This window comes from Amblyomma americanum, unplaced genomic scaffold, assembly GCF_052857255.1.
Source record: "Amblyomma americanum isolate KBUSLIRL-KWMA unplaced genomic scaffold, ASM5285725v1 scaffold_16, whole genome shotgun sequence".
NCBI classification, from domain to species: Eukaryota; Metazoa; Arthropoda; class Arachnida; order Ixodida; family Ixodidae; genus Amblyomma; species Amblyomma americanum.
Window position 1 is genome coordinate 209,743 of NW_027526488.1, and position 9,756 is coordinate 219,498.

Genomic DNA, 9,756 nt, shown 5'->3' on the forward strand with positions numbered 1-9,756 from the left:
TCTCTTATAACGGCGCGAAAAGCAAGTATTCTTGCTTAATACAGCGAAACAAGCTGTTTTAGACCGAAACGAGCTAAATCACAACACATCGGTATTACAAGTGTTCCACGTGATACTCGTCAAAACTTTTTCTCTTTTAACTGCGCGAAAAGCATGTATTCGTGCTTAATACAACGAAACAAGCTGTTTTAGACCGAAACGAGCTAAATCTGAACACATCGGTTTTACAAGTATCCACGTGATACTCGTCAAAACTTTTTCTCTTATAACTGCGCGAAAAGCATGTATTCTTGCTTAATACAACGAAACAAGCTGTTTTAGACCGAAACGAGCTAAATCACAACACATCGGTTTTACAAGTGTCTCTCTGATACGCGTCAAAACTTTTTCTTCTATACCTGCGCGTAAAGCATGTATTCGTGCTTAATACAACGAAACAAGTTGTTTAAGACCGAAACGAGCTCAATCACAACACATCGTTTTTACAAGTGTTCCTCTGATACGCGTCAAAACTTTTTCTCTGATAACTGCGCGAAAAGCATGTATTCGTGCTTAATACAACGAAACAAGCTGTTTTAGACCAAAACGAGCTAAATCTGAACACATCGGTTTTACAAGTATCCACGTGATACTCGTCAAAACTTTTTCTCTTATAACTGCGCGAAAAGCATGTATTCTTGCCTAAGACAAAGAAACAAGTTGTTTTAGACCGAAACGAGCTAAATCACAACACATCGGTTTTACAAGTGTCTCTCTAATACGCGTCAAAACTTTTTCTTTTATAACTGCGCGAAAAGCATGTATTCTTGCTTAATACAACGAAACAAGCTGTTTTAGACCGAAACGAGCTAAATCACAACACATCGGTTTTACAAGTGTCTCTCTAATACGCGTCAAAATTTTTTCTCTTATAACTGCGCGAAAAGCATGTATTCTTGCTTAATACAACGAAACAAGCTGTTTTAGACCAAAACGAGCTAAATCTGAACACATCGGTATTACAAGTGTTCCTCTGATACGCGTCAAAACTTTTTTCTCTTATAACTGCGCGAAAAGCATGTATTCTTGCTTAGTCCAACGAAACAAGCTGTTTTAGACCGAAACAAGGTAAATCTGAACACAACGGTTTTACAAGTGTCCTTGTGACATGCCTTTAAAACTTTTTCTCCTATAACTGCGCGAAAAGCATGTATTCCTGCTTAATACAGCGAAACAAGCTGTTTTAGACCAAAACGAGCTAAATCACAACACATCGATTTTACAAGTGTTCCTCTGATACGCGTCAAAATTTTTTCTCTTATAACTGCGCGAAAAGCATGTATTCTTGCTTAATACAGCGAAACAAGCTGTTTTAGACCGAAACGAGCTAAATCACAACACATCGGTTTTACAAGTGTTCCTCTGATACGCGTCAAAACTTTTTCTCTTATAACTGCGCGAAAAGCATGTATTCTTGCTTAATACAGCGAAACAAGCTGTTTTAGACCGAAATGAGCTAAATCACAACACATCGGTTTTACAAGTGTTCCTCTGATACGCGTCAAAACTTTTTCTCTTATAACTGCGCGAAAAGCATGTATTCTTGCTTAATACAGCGAAACAAGCTGTTTTAGACCGAAATGAGCTAAATCACAACACATCGGTTTTACAAGTGTTCCTCTGATACGCGTCAAAACTTTTTCTCTTATAACTGCGCGAAAAGCATGTATTCTTGCTTAATACAGCGAAACAAGCTGTTTTAGACCGAAACGAGTTTAATCACAACACATCGGTATTACAAGTGTTCCACGTGATACTCGTCAAAACTTTTTCTCTTATAACTGCGCGAAAAGCATGTATTCGTGCTTAATACAACGAAACAAGCTGTTTTAGACCGAAACGAGCTAAATCTGAACACATCGGTTTTACAAGTATCCACGTGATACTCGTCAAAACTTTTTCTCTTATAACTGCGCGAAAAGCATGTATTCTTGCTTAATACAACAAAACAAGCTGTTTTAGACCGAAACGAGCTAAATCACAACACATCGGTTTTACAAGTGTCTCTCTAATACGCGTCAAAACTTTTTCTCTTATAACTGCGCGAAAAGCACGTATTCTTGCTTAATACAACGAAACAAGCTGTTTTAGACCGAAACGAACTAAATCACAACACCGGTTTTACAAGTGTCTCTGATACGCGTCAAAACTTTTTCTTCTATAACTGCGCGTAAAGCATGTATTCATGCTTAATACAACGAAACAAGCTGTTTTAGACCGAAACGAGCTAAATCTGAACACATCGGTTTTACAAGTGTTCCTCTGATACGCGTCAAAACTTTTTCTCTTATAACTGCGCGAAAAGCATGTATTCTTGCTTAATACAGCGAAACAAGTTGTTTTAGACCAAAACGAGCTAAATCACAACACATCGGTTTTACAAGTGTTCCTCTAATACGCGTCAAAACTTTTTCTCTTATAACTGCGCGAAAAGCATGTATTCTTGCTTAATACAGCGAAACAAGCTGTTTTAGACCGAAACGAGCTAAATCACAACACATCGGTTTTACAAGTGTTCCTCTGATACGCGTCAAAACTTTTTCTCTTATAACTGCGCGAAAAGCATGTATTCTTGCCTAATACAGCGAAACAAGCTGTTTTAGACCGAAATGAGCTAAATCACAACACATCGGTTTTACAAGTGTTCCTCTGATACGCGTCAAAACTTTTTCTCTTATAACGACGCGAAAAGCATGTATTCTTGCTTATTACAGCGAAACAAGCTGTTTTAGACCGAAACGAGCTAAATCACAACACATCGGTATTACATGTGTTCCACGTGATACTCGTCAAAACTTTTTCTCTTTTAACTGCGCGAAAAGCATGTATTCGTGCTTAATACAACGAAACAAGCTGTTTTTGACCGAAACGAGCCAAATCTGAACACATCGGTTTTACAAGTATCCACGTGATACTCGTCAAAACTTTTTCTCTTATAACTGCGCGAAAAGCATGTATTCTTGCTTAATACAACGAAACAAGCTGTTTTAGACCGAAACGAGCTAAATCACAACAAATCGGTGTTACAAGTGTCTCTCTAATACGCGTCAAAACGTTTTCTCTTATAACTGCGCGAAAAGCATGTATTCTTGCCTAATACAACGAAACAAGCTGTTTTAGACCGAAACGAGCTAAATCTGAACACATCGGTTTTACAAGTATCCATTGATACTCGTCAAAACTTTTTCTCTTATAACTGCGCGAAAAGCATGTATTCTTGCTTAATACAGCGAAACAAGCTGTTTTAGACCGAAATGAGCTAAATCACAACACATCGGTTTTACAAGTGTTCCTTTGATACGCGTCAAAACTTTTTCTTTTATAACTGCGCGAAAAGCATGTATTCTTGCTTAATACAGCGAATCAAGCTGTTTTAGACCGAAACGAGCTAAATCACAACACATCGGTATTACAAGTGTTCCACGTGATACTCGTCAAAACTTTTTCTCTTCTAACTGCGCGAAAAGCATGTATTCGTGCTTAATACAACGAAACAAGCTGTTTTAGACCGAAACGAGCTAAATCTGAACACATCGGTTTTACAAGTATCCACGTGATACTCGTCAAAACGTTTTCTCTTATAACTGCGCGAAAAGCATGTATTCTTGCTTAATACAACGAAACAAGCTGTTTTAGACCGAAACGAGCTAAATCACAACAAATCGGTTTTACAAGTGTCTCTCTAATACGCGTCAAAACGTTTTCTCTTATAACTGCGCGAAAAGCATGTATTCTTGCTTAATACAATGAAACAAGCTGTTTTAGACCGAAACGAGCTAAATCTGAACACATCGGTTTTACAAGTATTCATTGATACTCGTCAAAACTTTTTCTCTTATAACTGCGCGAAAAGCATGTATTCTTGCTTAATACAGCGAAACAAGCTGTTTTAGACCGAAATGAGCTAAATCACAACACATCGGTTTTACAAGTGTTCCTTTGATACGCGTCAAAACTTTTTCTTTTATAACTGCGCGAAAAGCATGTATTCTTGCTTAATACAGCGAATCAAGCTGTTTTAGACCGAAACGAGCTAAATCACAACACATCGGTATTACAAGTGTTCCACGTGATACTCGTCAAAACTTTTTCTCTTCTAACGGCGCGAAAAGCATGTATTCGTGCTTAATACAACGAAACAAGCTGTTTTAGACCGAAACGAGCTAAATCTGAACACATCGGTTTTACAAGTATCCACGTGATACTCGTCAAAACGTTTTCTCTTATAACTGCGCGAAAAGCATGTATTCTTGCTTAATACAACGAAACAAGCTGTTTTAGACCGAAACGAGCTAAATCACAACAAATCGGTTTTACAAGTGTCTCTCTAATACGCGTCAAAACGTTTTCTCTTATAACTGCGCGAAAAGCATGTATTCTTGCTTAATACAATGAAACAAGCTGTTTTAGACCGAAACGAGCTAAATCTGAACACATCGGTTTTACAAGTATCCATTGATACTCGTCAAAACTTTTTCTCTTATAACTGCGCGAAAAGCATGTATTCTTGCTTAATACAACGAAACAAGCTGTTTTAGACCGAAAAGAGCTAAATCACAACACATCGGTTTTACAAGTGTCTCTCTAATACGCGTCAAAACTTTTTCTCTTATAACTGCGCGAAAAGCATGTATTCTTGCTTAATACAGCGAAACAAGCTGTTTTAGACCAAAACGAGCTAAATGACAACACATCGGTTTTACAAGTGTTCCTCTCATACGCGTCAATTTTTTCTCTCTTATAACTGCGCGAAAAGCATGTATTCTTGCTTAATACAGCGAAACAAGCTGTTTTAGACCGAAACGAGCTAAATCACTACACATTGGTTTTACAAGTGTTCCTCTGATACGCGTCAACTCTTTTTTCTCTTATAGCTGCGCGAAAAGCATGTATTCGTGCTTAGTCCAAAGAAACAAGCTGTTTTAGACCGAAACGAGGTAAATCTGAACACATCGGTTTTACAAGTGTCCCTGTGACACGCCTTTAAAGCTTTTTCTCTTATCACTGCGCGAAAAGCATGTATTTCTGCTTAATACAGCGAAACAAGCTGTTTTAGACCGAAACGAGCTAAATCACAACACATCGGTTTTACAATTGTTCCTCTGATAGGCGTCTAAACTTTTTCTCTTATAACTGCGCGAAAAGCATGTATTCGTGCTTAATACAGCGAAACAAGCTGTTTTAGACCGAAACGAGCTAAATCACAACACATCGGTTTTACAAGTGTTCAGCTGATACGCGTCAAAACTTTTTCTCTTATAACGGCGCGAAAAGCATGTATTCGTGCTTAATACAACGAAACAAGCTGTTTTAGACCAAAACGAGCTAAATCTGAACACATCGGTTTTCCAAGTGTCCATGTGATACGCGTCAAAACTTTTTCCCTTATAACTGCGCGAAAAGCATGTATTCGAGCTTAATACAACGAAACAAGCTGTTTTAGTCCGAAAAGAGTTAAATCTGAACACATCGGTTTTACAAGTGTTCCTCTGATACGCGTCAAAACTTTTTCTCTTATAACTGCGCGAAAAGCATGTATTCTTGCTTAATACAACGAAACAAGCTGTTTTAGACCGAAACGAGCCAAATCACAACACATCGGTATTACAAGTGTTCCACGTGATACTCGTCAAAACTTTTTCTCTTATAACTGCGCGAAAAGCATGTATTCGTGCTTAATACAACGAAACAAGCTGTTTTAGACCGAAACGAGCTAAATCTGAACACATCGGTTTTACAAGTGTCCCTGTGACACGCCTTTAAAGCTTTTTCTCTTATCACTGCGCGAAAAGCATGTATTTCTGCTTAATACAGCGAAATAAGCTGTTTTAGACCGAAACGAGCTAAATCACAACACATCGGTTTTACAATTGTTCCTCTGATACGCGTCTAAACTTTTTCTCTTATAACTGCGCGAAAAGCATGTATTCGTGCTTAATACAACGAAAGAAGCTGTTTTAGACCGAAACGAGTTAAATCTGAACACATCGGTTTTACAAGTGTCCCTGTGACACGCGTCAAAACTTTTTCTCTTATAACTGCGCGAAAAGCACGTATTCTTGCTTAATACAGCGAAACAAGCTGTTTTAGACCGAAACGATCTAAATCACAACACATCGGTTTTACAAGTGTTCCTCTGATACGCGTCTAAACGTTTTCTCTTATAACTGCGCGAAAAGCATGTATTCGTGCTAAATACAACGAAACAAGTTGTTTTAGACCGAAACGAGCGAAATCTGAACACATCGGTTTTACAAGTGTCCCTGTGACACGCGTCAAAACGTTTTCTCTTATAACTGCGCGAAAAGCATGTATTCTTGCTTAATACAGCGAAACAAGCTGTTTTAGACCGAAACGAGCTAAATCACAACACATCGGTTTTACAAGTGTTCCTCTGATACGCGTCAAAACTTTTTCTCTTATAACTGCGCGAAAAGCATGTATTCGTGCTTAATACAACGAAACAAGCTGTTTTAGACCAAAACGAGCTAAATCTGAACACATCGGTTTTACAAGTATCCACGTGATACTCGTCAAAACTTTTTCTCTTATAACTGCGCGAAAAGCATGTATTCTTGCCTAATACAGCGAAACAAGCTGTTTTAGACCGAAATGAGCTAAATCACAACACATCGGTTTTACAAGTGTTCCTCTGATACGCGTCAAAACTTTTTCTCTTATAACGACGCGAAAAGCATGTATTCTTGCTTATTACAGCGAAACAAGCTGTTTTAGACCGAAACGAGCTAAATCACAACACATCGGTATTACATGTGTTCCACGTGATACTCGTCAAAACTTTTTCTCTTTTAACTGCGCGAAAAGCATGTATTCGTGCTTAATACAACGAAACAAGCTGTTTTTGACCGAAACGAGCCAAATCTGAACACATCGGTTTTACAAGTATCCACGTGATACTCGTCAAAACTTTTTCTCTTATAACTGCGCGAAAAGCATGTATTCTTGCTTAATACAACGAAACAAGCTGTTTTAGACCGAAACGAGCTAAATCACAACAAATCGGTGTTACAAGTGTCTCTCTAATACGCGTCAAAACGTTTTCTCTTATAACTGCGCGAAAAGCATGTATTCTTGCTTAATACAACGAAACAAGCTGTTTTAGACCGAAACGAGCTAAATCTGAACACATCGGTTTTACAAGTATCCATTGATACTCGTCAAAACTTTTTCTCTTATAACTGCGCGAAAAGCATGTATTCTTGCTTAATACAGCGAAACAAGCTGTTTTAGACCGAAATGAGCTAAATCACAACACATCGGTTTTACAAGTGTTCCTTTGATACGCGTCAAAACTTTTTCTTTTATAACTGCGCGAAAAGCATGTATTCTTGCTTAATACAGAGAATCAAGCTGTTTTAGACCGAAACGAGCTAAATCACAACACATCGGTATTACAAGTGTTCCACGTGATACTCGTCAAAACTTTTTCTCTTCTAACTGCGCGAAAAGCATGTATTCGTGCTTAATACAACGAAACAAGCTGTTTTAGACCGAAACGAGCTAAATCTGAACACATCGGTTTTACAAGTATCCACGTGATACTCGTCAAAACTTTTTCTCTTATAACTGCGCGAAAAGCATGTATTCTTGCTTAATACAACGAAACAAGCTGTTTTAGACCGAAACGAGCTAAATCACAACAAATCGGTTTTACAAGTGTCTCTCTAATACGCGTCAAAACGTTTTCTCTTATAACTGCGCGAAAAGCATGTATTCTTGCTTAATACAACGAAACAAGCTGTTTTAGACCGAAACGAGCTAAATCTGAACACATCGGTTTTACAAGTATCCATTGATACTCGTCAAAACTTTTTCTCTTATAACTGCGCGAAAAGCATGTATTCTTGCTTAATACAGCGAAACAAGCTGTTTTAGACCGAAATGAGCTAAATCACAACACATCGGTTTTACAAGTGTTCCTTTGATACGCGTCAAAACTTTTTCTTTTATAACTGCGCGAAAAGCATGTATTCTTGCTTAATACAGCGAATCAAGCTGTTTTAGACCGAAACGAGCTAAATCACAACACATCGGTATTACAAGTGTTCCACGTGATACTCGTCAAAACTTTTTCTCTTCTAACTGCGCGAAAAGCATGTATTCGTGCTTAATACAACGAAACAAGCTGTTTTAGACCGAAACGAGCTAAATCTGAACACATCGGTTTTACAAGTATCCACGTGATACTCGTCAAAACTTTTTCTCTTATAACTGCGCGAAAAGCATGTGTTCTTGCTTAATACAACGAAACAAGCTGTTTTAGACCGAAAAGAGCTAAATCACAACACATCGGTTTTACAAGTGTCTCTCTAATACGCGTCAAAACTTTTTCTCTTATAACTGCGCGAAAAGCATGTATTCTTGCTTAATACAGCGAAACAAGCTGTTTTAGACCAAAACGAGCTAAATGACAACACATCGGTTTTACAAGTGTTCCTCTCATACGCGTCAAATTTTTCTCTCTTATAACTGCGCGAAAAGCATGTATTCTTGCTTAATACAGCGAAACAAGCTGTTTTAGACCGAAACGAGCTAAATCACTACACATTGGTTTTACAAGTGTTCCTCTGATACGCGTCAACTCTTTTTTCTCTTATAGCTGCGCGAAAAGCATGTATTCGTGCTTAGTCCAACGAAACAAGCTGTTTTAGACCGAAACGAGGTAAATCTGAACACATCGGTTTTACAAGTGTCCCTGTGACACGCCTTTAAAGCTTTTTCTCTTATCACTGCGCGAAAAGCATGTATTTCTGCTTAATACAGCGAAACAAGCTGTTTTAGACCGAAACGAGCTAAATCACAACACCTCGGTTTTACAATTGTTCCTCTGATAGGCGTCTAAACTTTTTCTCTTATAACTGCGCGAAAAGCATGTATTCGTGCTTAATACAGCGAAACAAGCTGTTTTAGACCGAAACGAGCTAAATCACAACACATCGGTTTTACAAGTGTTCAGCTGATACGCGTCAAAACTTTTTCTCTTATAACGGCGCGAAAAGCATGTATTCGTGCTTAATACAACGAAACAAGCTGTTTTAGACCAAAACGAGCTAAATCTGAACACATCGGTTTTCCAAGTGTCCATGTGATACGCGTCAAAACTTTTTCCCTTATAACTGCGCGAAAAGCATGTATTCGAGCTTAATACAACGAAACAAGCTGTTTTAGTCCGAAAAGAGTTAAATCTGAACACATCGGTTTTACAAGTGTTCCTCTGATACGCGTCAAAACTTTTTCTCTTATAACTGCGCGAAAAGCATGTATTCTTGCTTAATACAACGAAACAAGCTGTTTTAGACCGAAACGAGCCAAATCACAACACATCGGTATTACAAGTGTTCCACGTGATACTCGTCAAAACTTTTTCTCTTATAACTGCGCGAAAAGCATGTATTCGTGCTTAATACAACGAAACAAGCTGTTTTAGACCGAAACGAGCTAAATCTGAACACATCGGTTTTACAAGTGTCCCTGTGACACGCCTTTAAAGCTTTTTCTCTTATCACTGCGCGAAAAGCATGTATTTCTGCTTAATACAGCGAAATAAGCTGTTTTAGACCGAAACGAGCTAAATCACAACACATCGGTTTTACAATTGTTCCTCTGATACGCGTCTAAACTTTTTCTCTTATAACTGCGCGAAAAGCATGTATTCGTGCTTAATACAACGAAAGAAGCTGTTTTAGACCGAAACGA